General features: G+C 44.0%; 1 long non-coding RNA gene across 2 annotated transcripts in view; it reads left to right on the top strand.

Annotated features, from left to right (window-relative positions):
- The first annotated feature begins 5,532 nt into the window (after positions 1–5,532).
- Positions 5,533–27,100, top strand: part of LOC123597861 — an 86,396-nt gene continuing 64,828 nt past the window's right edge. The window contains exons 1-4 of one of the 2 annotated variants that reach the window (XR_006712290.1): positions 5,533–5,621; positions 13,489–13,582; positions 16,674–16,769; positions 17,486–17,595. This is a non-coding gene — a long non-coding RNA (uncharacterized LOC123597861). Of the gene's footprint in view, positions 5,622–13,488; positions 13,583–16,673; positions 16,770–17,485; positions 17,596–27,100 lie in introns of those variants that run through there. The other variant, XR_006712291.1, reaches the window with a different exon arrangement.

The raw sequence follows: 27,100 nt of genomic DNA, 5'->3' as shown, positions 1-27,100 counted from the left end.
TTGTCCCCCTCCCTGTTTTTATATTATTTTTGTTTCCCTTCTGTTATTTCATCTGTTTTGTCTCATAAAGTCCTCATATGAGTGAAGTCATATGATTTTCGTCTTTCTCTGACTAATTTCACTTAGCATAATACCCTCTAGTTCCATCCATGTAGTTGCAAATGGCAAGATTTCATTCTTTTTGATTGCCAAATAATACTCCATTGTGTATATATATACCACATCTTCTTTATCCATTCATCCATCGATGGACATTTGGGCTCTTTCCATACTTTGGCTATTGTTGACAGTGCTGCTATAAACATGGGGGTGCATGTGTCCCTTCAAAACAGCACAACTGTATCCCGTGGATAAATGCCTAGTAGTGCAATTGCTGGGTCATAGGGTAGTTCTATTTTTAGTTTTTCGAAGAACCTCCATACTTTTTCCCAAAGTGGCTGCACCAGCTTGCATTGTCACCAACAATGCAAAAGAGATCCTCTTTCTCCGCATCATCGCCAACATCTGTTGTTGCCCGAGTTGTTAATCTTAGCCATTCAGACAGGTGAAGGTGGTATCTCATTGTGGTTTTGATGTGTATTTCCCTGATGATGAGTGATGTTGAGCATTTTTTCATGTGTCGGTTGGCCATCTGGATGTCTACCTTGGAGAAGTGTCTATTCATGTCTTTTACCCATTTCTTCACTGAATTATTTGTTTTTTTGGGTGTTGAGTTTGATAAGTTCTTTATAGATTTTGGATACTAACCCTTTATCTGATATGTCGTTTGCAAATATCTTCTCCCATTCTCTCGGTTGCCTTTTAGTTTTGCTGATTGTTTCCTTCGCTGTGCAGAAGCTTTTTAGAGGTCCCAGTAGTTCATTTTTGCTTTTGTTTCCCTTGCCTCCAGAGATGTGTTGAGTAAGAAGTTTCTGTGGGCAAGATCAAAGAGGTTTTTGCCTGCTTTCTCCTCAAGGATTTTAATGGCTTCCTGTCTTACATTTAGGTCTTTCATCCATTTTGAGTTTATTTTTGTGTAAAGTATAAGAAAGTGGTCCAGGTTCATTTTTCTGCATGTTGTTGTCTAGTTTTCCCAGCACCACTTGCTGAAGAAACTGTCTTTATTCCATTGGATATTCTTTCCTGCTTTGTCAAAGATTAGTTGGCCATACGTTTGTGGGTCCATTTCTGGGTTCTCTATCTGTTCCATTGATCTGAGTGTCTATTCTTGTGCCAGTACCACACTGTCTTGATGATTACAGCTTTGTAGTAGAGCTTGAAGTCTGGGATTGTGATGCCTCCTGCTTTGGTTTTCTTTTTCAAGATTGCTTTGGCTATTCGGGGTCTTTTCTGGTTCCATACAAACTTTAGGATTATTTGTTTTAGCTCTGTGAAGAATGCTGGTGTTATTTTGATAGGGATTGCATTGAATATGTAGATTGCTTTGGGTAGTATTAACATTTTAACAATATTTGTTCTTCCTATCCAGGAACATAAAATATTCTTCCATTTTTTTTGTGTGTCATCTTTAATGTCTTTCATAAGATTCCTATAGTTTTCAGTGTATAGATTTTTCACCTCTTTGGTTAGATTTATTCCTAGGTATTTTATGGGTTTTGGTGCAATTATAAATGGGATCGATTCCTTGATTTCTCTTTCTGTTACTTCATTGTTGGTGTATAGGAATGCAACCAATTTCTGTGCATTGATTTTATATCCTGCAACTTTGCTGAATTCATGGATCAGTTCTAGCAGTTTTTTGGTGGAATCTTTGGGTTTTCCATATAGAGGATCATATCTGGGAAGAGTGAAAAGTTGACCTCCTCCTGGCTGATTGGGATGCCTTTTATTTCTTTATGTTGTCTGATTGCAGAGGCTAAGCCCTCCAATATTATGTTGAATAACAGTGGTGAGAGTGGACATCCTTGTCTTCTTCCTAACCTTAGGGGGAACACTCTCAGTTTTTCCCCATTGAGGATGATATTAGTGTTGGCTCATTCATATATGGCTTTTATGATCTCGAGGTATGCTCCTTCTATCCCTACTTTCTTGAGGGTTTTTTTTTTTATCAAGAAAGGATGCTGTATTTTGTCAAATGCTTTCTCTGCAACTATTGAGAGGATCATATGGTTCTTGTCCTTTCTTTTATTGATGTGATGAAGGAAGGACTCATTTTAAAGAATGGGAAGGCATATGGTTAGTGTGTCTTTTCAGGTGGTTTGTGTATATTTTAGAGAGGGAGAGCAAGCACTGAGGAAATGGAAGGCCCTCCACTTTGCTGACTGTGACAAGGAATATTGCATCCTTCTGAGTCCCACTTGCATTCTTGCACTCAGGAGCCTATATCACCTTGCAGAAAACTTGTGCATGTTAGCATTTGAAATACTCATGTGTAAATCCCAGATTTGCCCTTGATCTTGAATGAGACTGAGTCTTATTTTCTTATTTCTAAAGTGGTGATACTACAGTCTGTCTGCATTTTAGGTAGGTGTGTGTGTGTGCATGCGTGTGTGTGTGTTGTCCTTTAGAGAGTCTGGAACACAGTAGGTACGTAATAAATGGTTGCTCTTGTGTGACAGCTGAGGGGTTGGATAGCTGGCTTAATACCACAGAACAGAAGGTGGGTTGAGAACAGGAGAGCTATCCTCAGGTGAGGTGCAGAACAGTCCTCCTTTAAAGGTGAGGAAACAGTCTAGGGGGCAGGCGATTTACTTTCCCAAGGTCACACGGCCAGTTAGTGGTGGCAGCAGGACTCCTGGCCCAGAGATCTTTCCACAGCTCAGCCTCAAATAACAGCCTTTGGATTCTACACTTTTCAGCTCTTCTCTGATGGGTTGAATGATGATCCAGGGGCCCCTAAGAATTACTCTGGCCCACATCCTTTGTTGAAAGATAAATAGTGAGTGAACCTTCTGCAGTGAGTTGGAACTACTTTTCCCTTTCTTTTGCAAGGTCTGGGGGGTCACAATGGGTGACTCCAATAAATAGCAACAGTCTGGGAGCTGTACTGTGAGGACCCATCAGTAATTTTCTTATTTGTTGGCTAAATGCATGAAGATAAAACTCCTCACCTATCACATTCCCCTTGACTCTTAGATGTCTTCAAGGTTAAAGGTTGTCTTGTTCTAGAAGCTGAAATATTCCTGTTGGCCAAGTCTGGCCTTATGTGGCTGATGTTCTTCTGAGATAGTGCTGCCCGCTCACATCCCCTGGCTTCCATACTCCATCTCACTGGTCATTCACCTCCCTGACCAGCCATCATCTTCCCTGACCTGCAGCCTGCTACTGCCTCTACTTGGCCTCACTGCCTCCCCCATTGGCTCTTTAGCCCACTATCTACACTGAAGCCAGAATTAGATTTCTTGCCATCACTTGCCTGTTTAAGAAACACTTTAAGGGACTGCCTGGGTGGCTCAGTTGGTTGATCATCCAACTTCAACCCAGGTCATGATCTCATTGTTCATGAGTCTGAGCCCTGTATTGGGCTGGCTGCTGTCAGAGCCCACTTTGGATCCTCTGTGCCCCTCTTTCTCTACCCCTCCCATGCTCATGCTCTCTCTCTCTCTCTCTCTCTCTCTCAAAATAAATAAACATTAATAAAACGAAGCCTCCTGGTCCCTCCTGCATCATTTCCCACATTCGTGCTGGCCCCAATCCCTCAACAGGCCCCACACATTTTCAGGTCCTTGTTCTCACTGCCTGCACTACTGGCTCCCTTCAGCTGCCTGGTCCAAACTCCAAGCCCTAAAAAAAATACTTTCCCTTCCTGTAACTGCTCAGATCCTTCTGCATGGGACTCTTAGAATGCTTTGCTCTTGTCTCATTGGGTGGTAACTGATGTTGACCTCTTTGCTTGGCTTCTTAGTTCCCCACTGGGCACTAGATTCCTGGAAGACAAGGCATGGTGTGTCTAGGTGTAACGGCTGGGTTGTTTGTCAAACTGAGCCCAGCTGATTGCCAAAATATGGAAATATTTTTGTACTATTTGACAATAGCTATCCTGGCCTTTCCCCCAGGACCCTTAGCCTTCCTGTGGTCCAGCAAGTAAAGACTTAATACTGGGCATAGCTGAGGGCTCCCACTTGGTCAACCTGGCTGTTACATTTCTAATTTCACTATTAAAAACCTTTCACGAGGAATGGGACCCATTTCGTTCTTCTCTACCAGATGAACACCCCAGGTTCCTCCAAGGTCTTGACTTTATGAAGAGTCTTGAGCAGTGGCTTGGGAGCCCCTGCTCTCTGGAAAGTAACAGAAGCCTTCCCTTCAAGATGCCCAGGTCTGAGAGCATGGGAAAGTGTGGCCCTTCTCTGGTGGCCTAACATGGAGGCAGGTATTAACAGCTTGAGATTTCAGGACCAAAGGTTGTGGAGGGCTTGATAGTTCCACTCAGTTATGGAACCCATACTGCATGCCTGGCACCAAGTGAGGCACTGGGCCTCTAGAGCTACATCAGGGTAGACCTTTTGGAGTTCACAGCCTGGATGGGGAGACAGGCATGTAAACAAACAATGACAGCATGGGGTCATGATAGAGGTGGGTGTACGATGGGGCCTTGAGAGGCCCAGAGTCAGGGAGGGCCACTTGGAGAATAGAGAAGGCCAGCTGGACCTGAGTTCTGAAGGACTGCACAGAGGAGTCTTTCCCTGAGCCCAGGGTCACCCATTCCAGACCACTACCCTCCTAGAGCAGCAATGCCCAGTCATTGCTCTGTCTCTGTCATTGCTGGTCTTCTCCTGTCAAACCACAGTGTAAAACAACAATAAAACTTAGGGGTGCCTGAGTGGCTCAGTTGGTTAAGTGTCTGACTCTTGATCTCAGCTCAGGTCATGATCTCATGGTTGTGATATGGAGCCCTGCATTGGGCTCTGTGCTGACAGTGCAGAGACTGCTTAGCATTCTCTCTCTCCTCTCTCCCTCCCTGTTCCTCTCTTCTTCTCTCTCTCAAAATAAATAAACATTAAAAAAGCTTAAATTGTGCTTACCATGTATAAGTGCTTTATATATAATAACCCATTTAATCCTCACAGTGATCCTATGAGGCAGCTGCAATAAATGTTCCTGTTTTATAGATGGGGAAACTGAGGCAAAGAATATTTTTGTAATTTGTCCGAAGTTGTGGAGGGAGAATGTGGCAGTGCAGCTAGGCAGCCTAGTTCTAGCATAGAGGTATTTTAGCCACCATACCATTCTACCTCAAACCATCTCCAAATATCACAGCTGGGGTCCTCATCTCTGTGGTGAGAACACGAGGTGGTCTTTTCCTCTGGAATGTATCATGTGGTTTGTAGTCCCCACAGTCTCAGGCACCTTTTGACACAAGCTCCTTGAGATCCCAGGTGCTACATGTATCTGTTGGAGCTCACAGTGAGGGTTTAGCCATGGGCAATCGCACCCCCCCCCTTGAAGCCAGCATAACATCACAACCTACAAGAGCTCCAGGAGCCCAGGTCTAACAGAGGATTCCCAAACCTGCAAGAGTCATTATTGCCCAAGCTGGCCTCACCCTTTCTTGCATCTGTGTCCTCACAATGCTCCCTCCTCTTCTTTCACAGGAGCCTGCATGGAGGAGGTGACATCTAAGTTGGATTGTGAAGGGTGAGGAGTTTTTCATGCAGAGGAGAGGAGCACAAACCTTTCAGGTAGAGAGAGCTTCCCAAGCACAGACTAGCACGGGGAGTGTGAAATAGTATGATGTGTTTGGGGAATGAGGAGAGTCAGGGTCAATGATGAGGCTGGGAAGGTAAATAGAGGATATGACCTTTGCCTTCAGTCATTGGGCAATGGGGAGTCACTGAAGAATATGGAATAGTGGAATTGCATGGACGTATTGGTGTTTTAGACATACCATAGAGCATGGTTTCCTAGGAATGGACTGGCGGTGGGGCAGCCAGGAGGGAGGCTGTGCCATAGTTCTTATACAATAATAGCTTAAATTAACATGGGGAAAGAGAAGGGGGCAGCCAAGAAATGCTTCTAAGGACTTGAGACTGCTGATTGTGGGGTGAAGGCAGGAGGAGTTGGCCCCTGGCTCAGGCTCCTGGCTTGGATGACTTGGGGCTGGTGCCAGGAGAAGGGATACATTTGGGTATAAAGTAGTGAGATCTATCTATTTTGGATGGTGACTCAGGTGGGGCCCAGGTGCCAATGTGCCCTGGATTGTTACCTACACATACACAGGTGAGCTCAAGAGTGGGCTTTGGTCTAGAAATAAAGATCCTAGAGTCCTCAGAGGAGGGAAGAATGTGAAGCCATGGGAGGGGGTAAAATTCCCTAAAGAGAAGGTGCTAATGACACCATGAAGGAGAACCAGAGAGTGGACCCTGAGGGAGGCTAGCAGTTCAGGGGCAGGCCACATGGATGATATCTTCAAACTGTCAGGTATGAGTCATTCATTCAACAGACTGATCACTTCCTATCTGCCAGGCTCTGTTCTTTATGCTATGAATGCAGCAGGAAGTGAGAAAACCTCTGACCATGGAGGTACATTCTAGTGGAGAGAGGTGGACATAAACCAAAGTAAAATATGTAGCAGGACAGGTGGTGGTTAAGTGTTCTGGAGGCTAATTAAGCAAAGGATGGGGGGTGGCTAGGGAGGGTTGAAGTGGAGAGCTGCAATTGTAAATGTGGGGGCCTCATTGAGGTTATATTTGAACAAAGATTTGAAGGAGGTGAGTGAGGTGGATATCTGGGGGAAGACTGTTCTAGGAAGAGGAAACAGCAAGCGGTCCTGAAGTAGGCTGTGCATGGCACGTGGGAGGAATAGCTGGGAGGCCATGCAGTTATCACCAATATTGTATAAGTATTATTGTTATATAGTTATTATATAAATTTTTAGTATCTACCCCTGCTCTGTACTGCAATGATTTTTGTAGAGGTGATCTTGGGCAAGTCCCTTAACCTCTCTGTACCTCAGTTTCCTCATCAGTAAAATGGGGATAATAATAGTATCCACTTGTTGGTTAGATCAGATGAGTTAGTATATGTAAAGTACTTTGCATAGCACCTGGTACAGAGTATTTGCTGCTACTACTAGTATCGCTATTAATATTTTTATAATCATCATCTCCTTCTCTCTAGACTTCAAGCCCTTTGAGGACAATGGCTGTATGTGGTTCTTCCCTGCAGCCCAGAGCCAGCCCAGGGCAAGGCTTCATAGCGTAGGCTCTATAAGGGAGTTTTTGGATAGAACAAATAGAAAAACAAAAGGCAGGACATGGAAGGAGCCAGGTCTCTGGTGGCCCCCCCCCGCCCCCAGCTCCCCAGACCCCACAGAGCTGGCCAGGGCCTGGGTGGCTGGGGCTTGAAGCAGGCCCGAACTCCATGTGCATGTGGAGCCTCCAGGCCTGACAATCTATTTGTTATTAGGGTAATAAATAAACAAGTTGCTTGTCAGCACAGGGACTGGCACGAGCGCCTTAGAAGATAAATGCTGCCTCTGAAATAGACAAATATTTACCATACTCCAGACGAAGTTGTCAGCCCTGCTAAAGGCCTCCGGGGCTTAGAATTAAAGTGAACATTGAGATTTTTTTCCTACCCTAATGGAAATATATAGCATACTTCTTCATAACAAAGAATGTGTAGCTGCCTGTCCTTGAGCACCTACTGTGTTCTGGGGCTTTCCATCACACTCATCACAATCCTCTGGGGTAGGAATTGTGATCACCACATTACAGATGAGGAAATTGACACTTGAATGAGTGAAGTGACTTGCTAAAGGCCATACAGTGAAGGCTGAGATTTGAACCTGATCCCTAGCCCAGGCTCTGGGTTGGAATTTCCTGTAGCCAGTATGTCAAGATCCTTAGCTCAGTGGGAGGAGTGGTAGGCACAAAGACGGGCTCCTCTCCACCTTATTACTCTGGGCTCACTTCTACTTTCATGGAACAGACAAATGAGGTTCTTAAAGGACTGTGTGCCTGAATGAGGTTGTCACAGGAGGATGGCAGATGTTGTTTGAGTTTTAAAACTACAGAGCATTAGAGCTGGGAGAGGCTTTATAGTTCCTTGTACAAATGGAGACCAAGGTCTAGCCCAGCCCTGATATGTTAACTTCTGCTGTGTGTGCAGGAATCATGTGACATGATCCCCACTTCACAGATCAGGAAATTAAGACTTAGAAGACTAGCAACTTGTCCAAGTTTACATTGCCATGAAATGGCAGCCCCAGGGTTCCAAAGTGGAGCATCTCCAGAGTGTGTAGGTAGAGTGAATGGGTCACCTACATGCCAGGCTGTCAAGATTCACTCCTGGTTCTGTCATTTATTAGCTGCATGACCTTGGGCAAGTTACTTAGCTCTTTGTGCCTCTATTTTCTTATCTGTAAAATAGACATACTAGTAACTTACCTTGCAGGGTTGTTGGGAGATTGAAAAAGTATGTATAAAGTACTTATACTCTGTCTGACATATAGCAAAAATATTAGTAATTATTATTTATTACAAATATTAGTTAATTATTATTATCATTATTGAGTTGTTTGTGTGTTATTCATTCAGCAAAATTTATAGGTGTCTGAAGCAGATGCTGTCAGTGCCCACACATATGCCCCCAGAATTTACCATTTCTGAGCATAACGGGCAGGCCAGAAGTACCAGGGTGTTAGCATACAGAGCAGCTTTCAGCCAATAAGTAATGGCAGCTGGTGGATACATACCCCAGCTCTCTCACCCCTCAGGTGGGATATCCTGAGACAGAAGTTCTACACTGGTTCCTGCAGTTACGTTCCACCAACTCGTAGAAGTAACTTGCTTAAAAATACACCCTCTATTGGTGCCTTCCTTTCCTTAGCTCACTTCCCAATATCCCTTCTAGAGTTTCCTGAAACCACTTCCCAAATACACTACCTGCAGTTTAATCCTTGTTTTAGAATCTGTTTCTGAGGAAACCCAAACTCAGGTAGTTTCTAATGTGTATCAGATCTTATGTTTGGGGCTGAGTAGGCAGGTGAAGTAGAGTTGGGAAAATGAGGAGAGAATTCCTGGCAGAGGGAACAGCATCTGCAAAGGCACAGAGATATGAATTGTGTTTGGTGAAGTGTGAGGAGAGGAGTATTGCTGGGCTAGTTTGACTTTTACTTTGGCTGTGATATGGACAGGTTTAGGAAAGATCCCTCAGATGGCCATAAGGAACACTCTGCCCAGACAGTAGTCTAAATTTAATATTTGAGGACCGTCTGCAAAAAGTGGGGTGTTCATCTGCATTTTTCCTGTAAGGTTCCAAAGGTGTTCATCAGCTTAAGGTTGGTTTTAAATAGTTGAATTTCATTAGAAAAACACTATAATTGCTGATGGATCTCATTATGAAAGGCTCAGCCTAGAGACTGTGAGGGCATCTGAACATTCTTTGAACATTCTTTGGTACAGGCAAGAGGCTCAGCCCAGTCCTAGAAATGACCACTGCCTCCCTCAAAGAGCAGGGACAGGGTCTGTCCTCTTCCTCTCTCTGAACCCCTGAACAAGGCTTTCTTTTCCTCATGTTCCTCCTCCAAGAAGCATCTCTTCTACATATAAATCACTGCTCTTCTCAAGTCCCTGAAGTTCCTTTTGGATGTGTACTCTCTTTCAGTTCAGCAAACAGTTCCTGAGTTGTACTTGAGTGGAACTCTTGAGCAGGCCCTGGAGACCCAAGGATGCCTCAGATGTGAGTCTGTGCCTCCAGGGAAAACTCTCACTCTGGAAGAAGAGATGGGCGTGTAAACTGACAGTGATTTATATGGTGAGGAAGATGTCACAACAGAAAGGCAGAGGGAGGGATTAATCAAATCTAGGGAACAGGTCATGGAAAGCATCTCAGAGCCAATGTAATCTAAACAGGGTTTTGAAGGATGCAGAAAAGTTGGGTACTGCTCTTCCTTGACTAGGTGTGTGCCTTCATAGAGAATGAGCATCAGACTCTGCCACACTTTCAACTTCTTCCCCTAATTCAGACTCCTCCAAAGCTAGATATGCTCAGGCTCTATCCCCATCCTCAGCCACACCTTGAGTCTCACCCCATTCTGGTGGGAAGAGAAAGTAGCTGAGAGCCTGGGACCGGCACTGCCCCACCCCCATCCCCACTTTGCTTTTGAATTCCTGAGCTGGAGCTCCTGTCCCAACTATATGAACTCTGGGTATTCTTTAGTTTCTCCCAGTAAAACTCTTGTATTTTATTATCTGATTTATTTTGTCCTCACAATATTAGATAGGCCCACAATATTGGATAGGTGGAGCAAAGGTCTCAGGGTCACACAGTCAGGTAATGTTTGAGCAGATCCTTGGACCTGGGACTGGCTGAGCCCGTGGTGCCATTCTAATAAATCAATTTGTTAAAGCCTTGGAGATGCTAAAACATTTGGTTAGAAGATTCTAAAGTCGCTGAATATCTCAACAATCAACCTGGCTTCAATCTTACCTTCTTTCTACTAACAAATTTTCAATTTGTGATAATTCAGAATTTGTGAGCTGGCCTGAAATTTACCTTTGCCTTTGCCATGAAAAGTCTCAGCAGAGGTACATATTTTTGAAGAAAAAAGCCCTGCTATTTGGATGTTTAATTGACACTAAATGTATCAACATTATGTGCCCATGGCAAAGATTTATATTCATTCATAAGAGTTAGCTATTCTAAGCATGGTTTTGATGGGCAGTAGAATATGCCACTTGTAGAGATGTGGGGGAAGAACATATTTCCTTGCTTTCATCCTGTAATTCACTCTAAGCCTCTGCCCCACAGCCAGTCACACTAATTCTGATTATTTATTTTTCATGTACTTTTATAATGGGACAGTCCTCTGCCCATGCCAATTGCTGTGCCATTACTCATGTTGAGGATGAAGGCAAAGTGGTTAAGGAGAAGAGAATTGAAGTCCAATCATAGATTCCCCCACTGACTTTATGTGTCCTTGCACAAATTTTTTAAACTTCTTGAATGTCATTCAAGTCTCTACTTTGGCTTAACTTCCTTTTATAGCTCCAGCTTCTGCTTATATTCCATAGATTACCTAAACCCTTCAGTCAAACATGCTTACTTCCCATTCCAGGATCATGCTCCATTCTTTCCTCCTTCCTCATTCACTAGGAATGCTCTTTCTTTGCCTTAAAATCCCATGCAAAATGGGGCATCTGCATGGTGCAGTTGGTTAAGCATCTGACTCTTGATCTCAGCTCAGGTCATGATCTCATAGTATGTGAGTTTGAGCACTGCATCTGGCTTTGTGCTAATGGTGTGGAGACTGCTTGGGACTCTGTCTCTCCTTCTCTCTGCCCCTCTCCAGCTTGTGCTCTCTCTCTCTCAAAATAAATAAACTTTAAAAATTAAAAAAAAAATCCCATGTATCTTTCAAGACTCGGATGAGAGGCTATTTTCTCCATAAAGCTTTCTTCTCAGCTGGCTATGAGCCCCCCCTATCATCTCTTTGAGAGATTTTTAGTAACATCCTACCTGGCATTAGAATTCTTGTAGACATGTCTTTTTCCTATTACTAGATTATAAGCTCCTTGAAGGCAAAGTCAATATTTTCTATATAGTTATAAATCCACATTATAGACTTGGGTGTACAGATGTAAGTGGAGAAGTTGGAATTTATACTTGGGGGTTCTGACTGCAAAGCCCCTGCTTCTGTATCCTATGGAATGGATAAAATAACTTCAATTTCAAATGCTGATAGTATTTTGTACTTTGTGTTACCTGTAAAGATGAATCGTAAACTCTGAAGTTCTGTCATTCTTAGGAGATTATGGGATGACTCTGGCTTTCTTGGATGGCCAGGTGGGAAATTCAGCAGGAACTCAGTTGCAGATCTATGTCAGAGATTTCACCATGGAGCCCAAGTCTGGATTTGGTGGACATCCAGGCCTGAGACTGACCATCCTTTGTTCCTGGGATCTTCAGCTGGGTGGGATTCTGAGGCTGTGTGGGGATCTGTACTGGTTCCCAGTCACCCTTCTTATACCTCAACATCCACTCTTCCAATCTTTTCACCATCCAGTGTGACTCCTATATATCTTGCATTGAACTAGGTCCTGAAAATACAAAGATTAACCAGACACCATCTTTATCCTCTAGGGGGAGGCAGATATGTGAACAGATAATGAAAGCCTATGGAGATATATGTTATGGTAGAGGAAAACCTAGGTGTTGTGGTGGCCCAGAGCCAGAGGGCCCAGGGGATCTGAGTGATCACACTTTCTGCCTCTTGCTCTTTCTGGACTGTGGAGTACATTGACTCATTGTGAGATCTTAGACATATCACATTTATTCTCTGACCTTGATTTTCATTCTCTGTACAGCAAGGTATCTGGGGTCAATGACCCCCCCAGATCTTATCCCACAATATTTAACTCTGTAAGTAAGTATTGATGCCTCTGTACTCATGCTGCTGGGCACAATGCCAGTCATCATAATACCCTCAATGTTTCTCAAGAGGGGCCTCCTCAGAGCTCCAGGTCTCATCAGGCAGAGAAGCTCTGGTATTAGGTTGTTGACTCAGGGACTTACAGAGAGGTTTCAGGTCATCTATTGGTGTCTGTCAGTGCTGGAATGGCCATGTCTGCTCTGAGCATTGCCTGCCTTCCTCCTATTTCACTGGGGAGGCTGCTCCCTGTAAACATCATGTCAGGACCCGGGGATGCAGTGTTAAGCAAAAATAGATGCAGTTTCTATCCTCATGGAGTTTACAGTCTAGTTGGGGAGTGAGCCTTAATAAAATGGTCAACAAATGAATGTATAATTACAGCCTAAGATAAGTGCTCAAAAACAAGAGGCATGGTTCTAGGAGAGCAGGTATAGTAAGGACTGAAAAATATCAATAGATTTAGCAGCGTAAGGTCATTACTGAGGGCTGTTTTGTCAGAGTCATAGGTCCAAAAGCCACACAGGAGTGGGCTAAATTTAAATTGGAGGTAAAGAAGTGGAGATGGTCAATGTAGGTAACTCTCAATCAGTGAGCACTGAATGAGCTGGAAGGAACTTCAGAGTTCTTTCATGGAAGGCACTTTAAGAAAGGTCACAAAGTGAGGCTCCTGAGTTGCTCAGTCCGTTGAGCATCTGACTCTTGATTTCAGCTCAGGTCATCATCTCAGGTTTGTGAGATCAAGCCCTGCATTGGACTCTGTGCTGACAGCATGGAGCCTGCTTGGGATTCTCTCTCTCCCCTCTCTCTCTGCTCCTCCCTCACTCATACTCTTTCTGTCTCTCTTTATCTCAAAATAAAAATAAATAAACATTTTTTAACAAGAGAAAGGTTACAAATAGATTCACAGACATCATCTTTGTAATCCTTAGAACAATCTTGTGACACGGGAAGGTCAAATTCACATTTGACAGGTGAGAAAAATGGAGACCCAGCAAGGTTTTGTGTCTTGAGCAGAGTATTCACAGCACAGCCAGGACTGGAACTTAATTCCCCCAGAATCCCTGCCTTCCTTATGCTCTGCAAACAGTGTTTGTTTAGAGGTTATCTGAATGAATGTGTATTGTTTTCACCATACTCAGGGTTTCTTTATTACTTCTTCCTTCTCTCCTCAGTACTGAAGGATTCAGGACCATGGCCAGCACCGAAGCAGCCTACAAATTCTGAAATAAGCTTAGAGTCTTAGCCAAAGAGATCAGCACTGCCTTTGTAAGTTGGTTTTCTCAACAACATAAACCAAACATCTATTAAGTATCAGGTGCTGTGAGAGGTGCCAGAGACTCAGAACTGGAAAACTGACCTTAGGGAACCTACCATCTAGGATGGAGAAAACGTGGACACAGATAATCACAACAGAGTGTGAGATATGCACAAAGGTTGTGGGATCAAAGAAGGGTTCCTGGAGGAGGCCCAGCCTGAGCTGAATCTTGGAGAGACCAGATGGCAGTGAGGAGTTACTGGGTCGTTTTAAGCAGGGGCTTGAAAACGTCACATGTGTGTTTTAGAAAGGTCCCTCTGGTGCATTGTGAGAATAAAGGAGGGGGTGAGAGAGAGGCAGGGGCTGACTCAGGAGACTGAGCAAGAGGAAGGAGTCCCCCCAAGCTCATTCTAAAAGGCACAGCCAGGTTTTCATCTCACTTGCAACAGTAGATGGAAATATCCTGGGTTTTACATGTTTCCTTTTGGCACTGAAAGATTTACCACCTTGCCAGCTGAAGCTGACACTGTGAGAGAACTGTGTTGCTGGTGGAAAGGAGGGAATTGAAATTTGGGGATAGAGAGAGGAAGGAGAATTTGATTTGCTGAACAGTCACTATGCATCAGCACCATGCTAGGTGCTTTTCACATATTCTCATTTAATTCTCCCAACAACTTGTGAAGTAATGAGGTCCCCAGTTTCCATAAAAAGAAACTTTATGGAAGAGGATCAGAGATGCCAATTAACTGTGGCCTATGGCCACACACAAAATAAAAGGGAGAGCCAGAATTTGAATTCAGATCTGCATGTCCCCAAACTCCTCACATTCCCTCTTCATGCACATGCTGTTTTGGTGGGGACCCAGCTGACAGAGGGGTAGAATAACGGCTTCTGGGCACCCACTACTGCAGCCTCCTGTTCACATACAAAGGAATAATTATATTAAGTATTGTTTTCTCAGTTCCTAAATCCAGAAGACTTGGAAGGCCGCAAGTAGACATAGGATCTGTGACTCAGCCCCTCCTGGGCTGGGTGCATTTTGCTTGTTCCTTACCATCCCATAGTACCCTATCTTGCAGAAAAGAGTGCTTCTTTGTCCAGGAATGAGAAATTGAGGGGTTTCATATTGGTGCCAATTACCTGCTCTGACACCCCTCAGGTGCCCTTGGCCCCCAAGTTTTGGAGGCTGTATCATTCTCTCTGGGCACTTTGCTGCGGCTGTGGTGATGTCTGCCGCAGAGCCTGAGGAAGCTTTATGGAGATGGTCACACTCCAGTGCCCAGCCTACTTGTTGGAACTTTCCAGAAATATTGCACTGCAGACATTTTCCACGCCGTTATGCTAATGGAATCAGGAAAAATCAATTGTCCTTAAGGAACAGGGGAATGAGACGTGCTGTAAATGCCACAGAATGAGTGATTGGTTGATTGCTTGCCGGCGATCGGAGCGCGTCTCATCCCTACATTATTCTGATGAATTTTTATGGCATGCCTCCTCTCTTGCTTGCTCCCTCCCCCCACCTCACCCCCCTAGCTGGGGAAGAAGGTTTATGGCTTGCAGCTTCTCAGTTGATTGAATGCAGCTGGCATTGTTGCAGCAGAGGACAAATAGGTACATTTGCTTTACAGGCTGGGAAAAGTGGGTTTGGAGAAATTGCACTGCCACGTCCCTCTGCAACAAAGGCGCCCTTAAAAATGCAGATATTTTTTATGAAATGACTTTACTCTCTTTCTTGGCTGTCCGTAATCTTCCTATCAGAGGAAAGGGCAAAAAAAAAAAAAAAAAAAAAAAAAAAAAAAGGTTGGGGGAAAGAAATATATGGCTTGCAATTCTGCGGAAATCCGATTTTTCATTCTCATCACAAAGGAAGCTAACGAAGGCATTTCATTAGTATTCATTTTAGGCCGATGTGATTTTCTCCTCTTTGCTAACACAAAAATAAATAAATAAACAGTCGAGCCATGTCTGGGAAACTGCCGACAAGGCGGCCTGGAGCAGAGGTCAGCATTTTCTGGAATGAGTGTATACCGCATTCAGCAAGGTGGCCAAGAAAATGGATCCAGCTCAAATAAGGACCATCTGGGGCAGAGAAGAGACAAGGTTTAGGTGGAGACAGGTCCCTTGGGTTTCAAAGCTGGTGTCCAGCTTGGCTGTGACAGTTTATGGACTGGGGAAAGCAAACAGGCTGTTACTGTTGTTTTCCATGAGGAGTTTGTGCGATTCTGGCTGCTGGTCCTGAGGCAGGGGATGTTTCACATCTGGTCAGGGCACTAAGGAGCTCCTTCTATTGTTTATTCTTCCCTGTTTCTTTCTCAAGGACAGCTAAACCCTGTTGAGGGCTGAAATCATATTGTGAAAATCTGGGAGTTTTTGGCTGGGAAGTAGAGATTTTGGGACACAGCTGTTGTCTTCATCCATCCAAAGGGGCATTGTGGGCAGAGGAGCAGGCTTATTACATTGGGCACCAGAGGGCTAAACTAGGATCTGTGGGTGGAAGTGACAGTAGGCAGAGGAATCTACCAGATATGAGATCAAATTTCAGATCAAGCATTTTCTGGTGTGTCCATAAGCAAGTTATTAATGCCTCTGAGCCTCAGCATCTACATTTGTATAATTAGGTAAGTTAGAATAAAATCCAATCTTTTTATTATTTTCTAACTAGGATCAGGTATAGTAACGTGCAGTGCTGGGAAGCAGGTATTGGTGACTGCTTTGTAGAGAAGTTCCCCTTCTGAGGTTCAGAGAGGTGGTAAGTTGCACAACCTCTGGGAAGCAGGCTCCTGGTCTCTGAAGTCAAAACTTCTTACCTGCCCCCCAGCCCCAGGCCCTCTTGTTCAGTGGCTTCTTGGGCTACTGTGAGCAGGAGGTGAGACACAGAAGCAGATAGCTCTTTGTTCTTAGATAAAAATTACCCAGTTTGCCTCAAATACCAAGTCATTTTATACATTTCTGTCTCTTTCCTGGACTGTGCATTCCCAGAGGGCATTGTTCCTTTGTACCCTCTGTGCTCAGTTCCAATGGCTTAGCAATTCCTGACTTGTCTTAATGTGCCATATCCTTGGATGGTTACTAGCCCTGGCCTGTTCTCTTGTGCCTTTGCAGAACCTTCTTCCCTGCCTTTCCCATTTGGCCAAGTCTTACTGATCCTTCAACTCAGATGCCACCACTTCTGGAAAACCTTCCTGGAGACCCACACAGGTCTTTATTCTCTCTGTGCTCTTGTGGGGCCATAGTGTACTTTTTGTAGAACTGTAACTGTAATAGTAACAAAAAAGCAGCAAGAATCAGGGAGTCAGGTTGACTTGGGTTCAGATCTTACCACTGATGTACAATCATGAATGAGTCTCATTTTCCTCCACGAGCCTCACTTTCCTCATTGGGCAGTGAGGATGGTGATATGACCTACCTCCAAAGACTGTTTGGAGGAGTCAGGGAGTACTATTTGCAAATTACTTTGCTCAGTGCCTAGGCACATAGGTGACAGTAAACAATTCAGAATGAATGAATGAATGAATGAATGAAGTTTCTGGTTGGTTAGAAATCTTGATAAAGAAGACTGAAGACACATTTTCAAATCTTCAGTTTCCTCACTCCTGTCCATATTCCCAGAATAATAACTAACCGCACAATGTGCCAGGTAGTTAGTGGCAGGCCCAGAGGTAGCACTAGGGTCTCTGAGGCTCTAGTTTAGGCACTTTTCATGTCTCCCCTCCCAATCAGGACTTTAGCTCATCAAGGGCTCAGTCCCATCTTCTTCACCTGTCTCCCTACTGTGGGTAGCCCATGAGGTGTTGACTGGAGGGTGATAGGGCTCAGCTGGGGAGATCTGAAGTTCTCAGTTCAACCCTGCTTGCCTGCAATCCCATGGCTGTCAGCTTTCTCATCCATCATGGGGCAATAATATTTCTTTCCAGGCCTACTGCGCTGGGCTATTACTGAAGAGGGAGAGGAAGAGGAAGAAGAGCAGGGTGCTTCATCAGTTCTTGTGCTTCTAGGAATTAAACTGATGGCTGTTGTTGCTGTTGTGGTTGTTGTCATTGTCTCTCAAAAGAGTCCCACCGTCAGGGTCTTGGAGCCAGTCTCTTAGAGGAGATGGCTCTGCCCTTGAAAGCCACACTCTCGGCCTGGCATTTCCTGTGGGTAATTTGAAACTGGGGCTCAGAGAACTGAACTCCAGTTAATGGTTTTCAATAAAGAATTAAGTGCTGCTCGTCAGGCTGGCGCTGGGGCTGGTTTCCCGGAAGGGGGAGAGGGCTGAGGGAGGGGGCAGTTGCACGCGTTTAGGGATGCGTTTGCATTTTCCGGTCAGTTAGGCAGCCTGATGAAAAAGGGATAAGATCAGGCCACAGCAGCCAGAGGGTGGAGTGGAGGGGGGAGTAAGAGAGACCCAGACTTGCACTATGCAGGCTTCAGGGAGGGAGTAATGGTCACTGCCATGGAGTTAGATGAGTTGTTACCACAGAATGTACTTTTGTCAGACACCTGGCTACTGGCCCCTGCCCTCTGGGCAGCCCCTATAGCAAGGAATGCTGAAGCCTTTTCTGCTATGGCTGCCTCCCACATCATACATCACCTTATTACAACCATGGCTTTCACTGTGCTTTCTGCACAAAATAACTCCTTAAAGCTTCATCTACAACCCAAAGGGGTTGCTATTATTTTCATCACTCTTGCTTTGCAGATGAGGACACTGAAGTACAGAGAGGTTAATTAACTTGCCCAAGGTCACACAGCTTTGGAGTGGCAGATACGGGCTTTAGAGCTGTGTAGTCTGGTGCCAAAAGTTGTGCTATATAATCACTATGCTGTATAACCTGCTATTCTTTACGAGAGTCTCCAAATCATTTTATCTACAGCTCATGAGGTTAGTAGGGGAGGGTCATTAGCTCCACCTCACAGATAAGGAGGGACTGAGGGTGAGGGAGGTGCTGTGTTAGGGAAAGGGGGCTTGAAAGAGAGTTAAAGAAGGCATCCAGATATGGGGAATGAAGTAGAAAGATCCCATGAGAAAGTTATCTGCGGCAGGTATCAAAAGCCTTAAAAATGTTCAAACCCTCTGACTTGGTATTTCTGTTTCTGGGAATCTGCCCTAAGGAAATAATACTGCTACAAAAAGGCAATTCTAATAAAAGAAAAGATTGATTATAATATCAAATGATTGGAAGCAATCTAAGTACCCAACTATGGGAAATGGTTAAATAAAATCTGGTGTTTACACCTGATTTGACAGTCTGAAGCCATCAAAAATAGTGGTTCTGAAGGTGACATAGTAGTCTGGAAAAATATTTATGTTACAGTGTTAAATAAGGAAAAAAGTAAGACAAAATTTCACGAATAATAAAACCTGAAGTATGTACCAAGTATATCGGAGCTATGTGAAAGAAAAGCTGCTATGTTAGGGTGATAAAATTGTAAGCACTTTTTCTCTGTTTTTCCAACTTTCTATAATGCTATTTAATCTTATATTGTTTTTTTAAATGTTTATTTTTGAGAGAGAGAGCATGCACACGAGTGGCGGAGGGGGACAGAGGATTCAAAGCGGGCTCTGTGCCGTAAGCAGAGGGCCCGATGCGGGGCTCAAACCCATGAACTGTGAGATCATGACCTGAGCCAAAGTTGGACTCTTAACAGACTGAGCCACCCAGATGCCCTAATGCTTTAATTATGGATAAGTTGGTGGACTTGGTCCAGGATATTATTTGATGGCCTAAGAAAGGTTAGGCCTTTCCATGCCTCAGTTTCCTAATCAGTAAAATGTCAATAAGACTCCCTTCTTTTCAGGACTGCTATATTTAATGAGATAGTAGGTATAATGTACCTTGCACAGTGCCTATGCATCATAGGACTAAGTGATGTCAATTACTCCCCTGAGGTTTCTTCCATTTCTCACGGGTTATCTTCTGACTTATTGAGGTTTGCCACAGTGAGGGTGGGACAGCCACATCCAAACCTGTATTCCAGAGATGGAGTCTCCTTAGGTCAGGTATAGACCCGTCAACCCTCCATTGCCTGATACAAGCCAAAAGAATGAAGGCTAGAGAGGGTCAACCGGACCCCAAGCCCCAAGGCAAACTCTGAAATTTACTCCCCGTGCTTCTACCACCACCACACCCCCCACCCCCACCCCCAGCCTCCCTAAGCAACACATACTACCAAGCTAGTTTCCTGGATAGCATCTCCCCAGGACTTTTGGCATAGAGACTTGTGTGGCTCTGATGCTGCCTGCTGGGGGTCCACAGGTCACCAATTCCTTCATCCATTTGTTTGCTTATTACTCATTCATCTACTCACTCCTTGAATCATGTAGAGGGAGTCAGCTACAGTAGATCCTCACTGAGTGTTGACTTCATGTTTACTGGGGGTGGGGGTGGGGGTGTGCGTACTAGGGATTTTCACTTACCCTAGCTTATTGAACATTCACATGTGCGCTGCAGAAGAGGTTTGCTTAGCAGAGCTTGGCAATTAAAAGAGCAATATACAAATGAATGTTTCCTCCTATAGACAGTCAGTCCGTCTGGCCCCTGGCCCTGTCAATTCTGCTTCAGTACTGCCTTTTGGATCCAATCCTTCCACTCTAGCCCTCTTCTTCAGCCACTTGGTCTCTGCCAGAGTCACCTTTATAAAACTGAAACCTGACTAGGCGAGCATCTCAGCTTTTTGGCTTGGCAAGTCTAGTTTCCCATGGTCTGACCAGGCAGCTCATCACACAGCCACCGTCTGCTTCTCCCTGTTCCTCAATGTCCCTTCATGACTTTATGCTTTATGTACCATTCCTGGTTCCTACAATTCCTTTTCCTGCATGGCAAATGCCTACCTATACTCTAAAGCCTAGCTCAAATCCCCTCACCCCTTTGGCTCCCATATAAGATTTGCTGTTCCTCCTCTGTACCCATCTTCCATCCCACTACACTGTGATAAATTCCCAGTCTGTTCCCCTCTGGCTCCCTTTCCCCCAGGACTGTACATCTCTCTCAAGGGCAAGAACCATGTCTTTATTTCTGTGCCCCTGGAGCTTAGCTCAGAGCCTGGCACAGACAGGAGGCCCAGTGAGTGTTTGTTGACTGAATTATGGATGACAGTGTGATCTCAGGGCCTCCACTAGGGAGGAACAACAGGGCCTCTTGACCTCTTGGGAATGGGAAGTGTTCGCAGCTGAATTCTCCTGGCAGACGCTTTTCAGCATCACCAGCTGCTCACTCCCCAGAGGCCCTGTCTCTGCTCAGCTCCCTGATGGGTATAAGAACATTTGGCCATAAACCTACCTAGCTATGGGATTGCAGCCACCACTTCATAGGGAGCTGACTCTGACAAAGCCTTGACCTGTGCAGCTGGACATGCAGGGAGTCTCATGGTCTGACCCGGCTGCATCTCAGTCCCATGCCATGCCTCTCTGCACCCTCATGCTCTAGGCTACAGCCAGACTGAAAAGTTTTCTGAAGACATCCTGTGACTTCTCTTTTTAAAAAGGATTTCTTCTGCCTGGAATATTCTCTACCTGCTCAGCCCTCCATCTTTGCCAGTGGATTCCTACTGGCTCTTCTGGTTAGGTCAGGTGTCACCTCTCCTCTGGGCCAAGAGCCTGTCCTGTGTACCTCCCAGGCTCTGTGTCACCCCCATCGTTGCACTGTTCATACAACATTGCCATTACCTGTTTATTTTCTCAATAGGCCTGTGGGGTCCCTGAGGACAGGGAGTTGGTCTAATTCACTTTGGAGTCCCTAGCACCTGGATCATGCTAGATGCTCACAAGTATGTGTTGGCTGGCTAGCTGGTATGATGGTTAGGGGGTATGTGGTGCTAGGACCCTTCCCTGTTGCTCAGTCTAACTGCAATGTGCATATTGTGTAAGGGTGAGGGTTACAGTCTATAAGAGGGCACACCCAACCCTCAGGCCTGCAGGGTAAGTAAAACACACTGTCAGTGAAAGGCAGCTGAGAGCATTCCCAGTACAGCCCTGGTTTGGAGAGAGACCTGGGCTTTAGGACCAGCCCTGCTTCACACTGACTCTGAGCTTTCTCCTCATCTGTCCAAACGTGCTTCCTGATCTCTAAAATGGGAACCACAACCCTTGCTCAGCTACTTTACAGAGTGATTGTGAGGACTTGTGTGACAGTGTCTCTGAAATTACTGCTTAAACTGTTAAGTGCTGAGCCTGTATTTTCGCTCTGGCTAGGGGGGGTGGTGGGGGGTGGTGGGGGGCGGTGGAGGGAAGTGGTGCTTAGCACTGTGATGTGGCAATGCCCACTAGAGGGAGCAGCTGAGCAGCAGGACAGGCCCTCCTCAGAGCCCCGTGGCTGGTCCAGAAAGAGGGAACACGGAGTCTAAGACATCGCCATGAAGTCCCAGGCTCCCCTTTCCTCACGTTTCCCTTCAAATTCAAGTGACATCTGGGCTATCGTTGACGTGCTAGAAAAGTAAGAAAGAAAAAAGCCCAGCAACCTCCTACATTATTCCTGGAAGTGGCTATGAGATGGGTGAAAGTATAGGACACCAGGGTTCTTTCCCTTGAGCACTGTTTGCTCTGTTTAGCTCAGAAGCCTGGATTCCAGGGCTCTGAGGCCATTATCTGTCCATTATAGGGGAAATCTACTCGGCTATGGAATGCTACCTTAGTGGGACAGGGCTGAGGTCTGCATGGACCTCCCTTCATGGATGCCCGAAACCTGCAGGCTTGGCCTCACAGTTGATTAGCTTCCTCTCTGCTGGGGCGAGTGGGACCAGACAACGAGGCCAGCTGGAGGAGAGCTCTGTAACCCAATTTGCTGTGTAGAGAAGCCAGTCTGTCTGGCAAGAGCTAATTGGAAAGCTGCTTCCTCTAAGCCTGGACCCAGGAGGGCGCTGGGACTGGCTGGGGGAGGGGGGTGGGGCTCAGCTTGGCCCACATCACTTAGTGCTTTGTGGGAGCCGCTCCCAGCAGGAGGGCACTTAGCCCTGGTAATTGGCCAGGCAGGCTCATCATTAATTCATGTCAAATTGTATTTCTTCTTTTGAGGGAGAGAGAGAGAGAGAAGAGGTGGGGGTAGATAGGAATAAATGAGTTTCTGAAGGGAGGAGTCTGTTTTAGGGTTGGGTTGAAGCAGCTTTGATTTGGGAAGAAGGAGGGTGGTGATTCATTTGCTAACTTGCTGTTGACCTGAGCAAGTTACTTTCCCAGAGGAGGTCTCAGTTTCCTAATCTGTGGTAGGAGACAATAACTGTGATCTATTTCAGAGATGGCTTTGAGGATTGAATCCAGCTATGAGAGATGAGTGCTCTTCATATGGTCATTTCAACAGGCCCAGGGAGGCAGGGAGCCATTTACATTTCATGTAATTATTGATGCAGAGTTGGGTAGGTTTACACCTATCATCTTTTGGATGGACAGCATTTTTTCATGGCTCCATTTCATCTCTTTTGTTGGCTTATTAACACTTTGGTATGTATTGTAGTGGCTGCTTTAGGGTTTATAGTATATATCTTCAACATTGCATTACCTTCAAGTGAGATTGTAGCACTTTAGATAGAGTATGGGACTCTTAAAATAGTATATAGTTCCATTTCTTCTCTCCTGACATTTAGGCTGACTTTGTCATACATTTTACTTATAAATACCACAATACATTGTTATTATTTTTGTTTAAACAATGATTTTTTAATTCTTATTGTAGTAATTTTTAGTTCTTATTGTAGTAAAATACACATAACCTAAAATTAGCCATCTTAACCATTATAAGTGTATATTTTAGTGGCATTAAACACATTCATAATGCTGTGCAACCATCACCATCCTTCTCCATAACTCATTTCATTTTATAAAGCTAAAACTCTATACCCCCTAAAGTCAATTATTTTTTTAAAGGGATTTAAACAATAATTTAGAAATCTTGTACATTTACCCATGTAGTGGCCATTTCTCATATTTTTCATTCCATTTTGGAGATTTCTGTTTCTATCTAGTTTCATTTTCTTTCCGATTAAGTATTTCCTACAACATTTCTTATAGTCCTGTTTTGTTGGTGATGAATTCTTTCAGATTCTGTGTGTCTGAAAAAAATTTTCTTTTACTTTCTCCTTTGAAAGATATTTTCACTACGTATTCTTATAGGTTGACAGCTTGCTTTCTATACTTTAAAGATGAGTCTTTTGGTTTGCATTGTTTCTGATGAGAAATCTGTTTTCACTTCATCTTTGTTCCTCTGTATATGATGTTTCCTTTGCCTATGATTGCTTTTAATATTTTCTTTTATTACTAGTTTTGAAAAATTTGATTATGATGTGTCTTGATATAGTTTTCTTCATTTTTCTTGTGTTTGGGGTTCATTGGGCTTCGTTGATCTGTGAGTTTATAGTCTTCATCAAATTTGGAAAAAGTTTCAGGCATTATTTCTTCAAATAATTTTTCTGTCTTCTCCCCTCCTTTATGGGCTCTAATTGTACGTATATTAGGTTGAACGAAGTTGCCCCACAGGTTATTGATGATCTTCTCATTTTAAGATTGCCTGTTATTTTTTCTGTGTTTCACCTTAAATAGCTTCTATTTCTAGTTCTTCAACTTCACTAACAGATTTTTCTGTAGGGTTTAATCTGCCTTCAATCCAATGTATTTTTTATCTCAGACCTCACAGTTTTCACCTTTAGAAGTTTAAAATTTGAGCCTTTTGTTTGGATCTTCCATGACTTTATTTAAACTTTTTAAACATAAGGACTATAATTGTGTGTCTGTTTTATGTCTTTGTTTCCTAATTCTAATATCTGTGTCAGTTCTGATTGATGTTTCTCCTCAGTGTGGGTCATATTCTCTTGCTTCTTTGCATGCCTGGTGATCTTTGACTGGGTTCTAGACACTGAATTTTACCTTGTTGGGGGCTGGATATTTTTTGCGTTTTGTAAAATATTCTTGAGCTTTGTTCTGGGATGCAGTTAAGATACTTGTAAACAGTTGATCCTTTTGGGTTTTGATTTGAAGGTTTTTAAGGCAGGACCAGAGCATCTTCTAGTCTAGAGCTAATTAATACCCATTATTGAGGTAAGACCCTTCTGAATGTTCTACCCATGCTCTGTGAATTATAATCGTTTTTTTCTTCAAGTTTCTTGGGGAGAACAGGTACTATTTTTGATGCTGTGTGAATGGTGGGAACTAATGGATCTTTCCTGTGCCTCGTGTAGTTTCCTCACACATATGCACTCAATACTTGAGGTGAAACCTCTATAGATCTCTGTATTTCTCTCTGTGCAGTGCTCTCTCTCTCGAATGCTCTGTCTTATGAACTCTCACTGTCTTGCTATCCTTGGATTGTCAGCTCTGACTTCCCAAATCAGGGAGTCCATCAGATTCTCCTTGGGTTCTCCCTCCCTGTTCTGAAGCCTAGAATCTCTCTCAGTGCAGTAAGCTGGGGAAGTTGTAAGGTCTGCCTTGCTTGTGTCTGTTCTCAGGGGGTCTTTGTCTTTTGTTGCTTGTCATGAACTGTCTTGAAAACCATTGTTTCATATCTTTGTCTGGATGTTGTTGTTGTTGTTTCAGGTAATAAGATAAACCCTATCCCTATTACTCCATCTTGCCTACAAGTGGAAGTTCCCAGGGAGGCAGTAAATAGGGACATTTTTAAGAAAATGTGTGTCTAGCTCCAGGCCTTAGGGTATGGAATTTGCAGGGTTGGTAGACAGAGTGGGGGACAGTGATGAAGAGGTCAGGATTCCTGAAATCTATCCCTGGCTCTTTTAACTCTCATAATCTTTAAAACAAAATCCAAAATTACTATCATAATGTTCCAGATCCTTCCTAATGTAGGCACCTCCAGAAGGGCTCCTTAAAGAAGAGAAAGGAGCCCAGGAAAGAAGAAGGTTAATAAGGGAACATTTAAAATTGTGTAGAATTCCATTTAATTTGGGGGAAGAGGGACTGATTTATTAAGGATTTCACCAAATGGGATCGAGTTTTGGTACAAGTATTTTGTGTATATTATTTGATTTAATGGCTTAATTGATTTGGACCCACTCACTAAACTCTGATCCCATACACAAACCTGAACCCTGTTATCAGACTGAGATGTTTCTGTGCAGATACTGAGCTCTAACTGTGATTTCAGGTTAAACTCTGATGCCAGGATGCACTGGGTCACATAAATAAGAGTAGAGCTCATTCAATACATCCTATTTCCACCATAGTAAACTCCTTTAAAGATTTTGTGACTAACAACTTTCTCTTGGTCTCAGTTCTCCTTTTTAAAAGCTGAGAGTCTTGGGGCATCTGGGTGGCTTATGACCAACTTCTGCTCAGGTCATGGTCTTGTGGTTCATGGTTTGGGCCCTGCATTGGACTCTGTGCTGATAGCTTGGAGCCTGGAACCTGCCTCCGATTCTGTGTCTCCCTCTCTCTTTGCCCTACCTCTACCCCCCTGCTTGTACTCTCTCTGTTTCTCAAAAATAAATACACATTTAAAAAATAAATAGAAGTTGAGCATCTCAATGGCATCAACTGAAGACTATATATTCTTCTGAGATTTACTTGTGTAGGTGAACAATGGCTCCTCATTCTACCAATCCCTTGTAAAAAGCTCTGATCTCTATCCAGGTTGGCTCTGACGTTTCAGTTCTCTCAGTGCCCACTGTGAGTTTGGACCTGGAAGGGAACAAGAAACACCAAGGGGAAGACATTTTGCCCAAGCCCTTATATATGAAATGCAATCATAATGCTTTTTTAATATTTTTTGTTGTTTGTCTATACCTTAGTAATTATTTAATCATTCAGCAGTTATTGATTGCCCAACTACTATGTGCCAGGCACTTTTCTAGTTATTAAGAATAAATCAGTGGACAGACAATCCTTGCCCTTGTGAGCCTTGTGGTGGAAGACAGACAATAAATAATAAGTATAATATGTAAGTAAGCCATAGAGTATGTCAGTATGTAATAAGAGGTATTGCCTCTGAAAGTCATCACCACAGTGCCTGATACATAGAAGGTATCCAAGAACTCTTTCTAAAAAGCTAATGTGGCATCTTCACCTTGGAAAGCCAATGGGAGCCAAGTATTGAAGAATGATGAGAAACTCACTAGGTATGTGAGAGAGGAGTATCTGGCATAGGGAAAAACAAAATTCGAAGTTGGAGATGGGGGACACACTTGGGGAAATAGTGCCTATGAGGAGAATGTGTCAGGCTTTTAGGGCTGGCAGATGTAAGTCATGTCAGTACCATGGAGAGCTACAAGGGAGGCCAACTTCTGGAAAGACCTCTTGAAGCATAAGAGAGCCCTGGCATATGACCAGCTGATTTTGCCTGGCCAATTCAACCCTCAAACAGAGTAACTGTTAAATTCAGGCCAGGCTGCTGTCTGAATCTGAGTGTCAGTCTCAGAATTGGAAGCTAGTGCACCCCTACCTTACATCTCTTGCTATCGTAGTTGTTGGCAGAATCTGGTGGCAATATCTCTAGAACTGTTATCCAAAGATCTGGGTTTGAATCATAGTTATACCAGAAGCCATCTGCACAGGTTTGGACAGGTTAGTTTTTCATATGTAAAGTGAAGATAATGAACTTATAGCGATGTTG

The sequence above is a fragment of the Leopardus geoffroyi genome, chromosome C1 (assembly GCF_018350155.1).
Source record: "Leopardus geoffroyi isolate Oge1 chromosome C1, O.geoffroyi_Oge1_pat1.0, whole genome shotgun sequence".
Taxonomy (NCBI): domain Eukaryota; kingdom Metazoa; phylum Chordata; class Mammalia; order Carnivora; family Felidae; genus Leopardus; species Leopardus geoffroyi.
The sequence above is the reverse complement of the archived record's forward strand: the minus strand, read 5'-3'. Positions and strand labels throughout refer to the sequence as shown.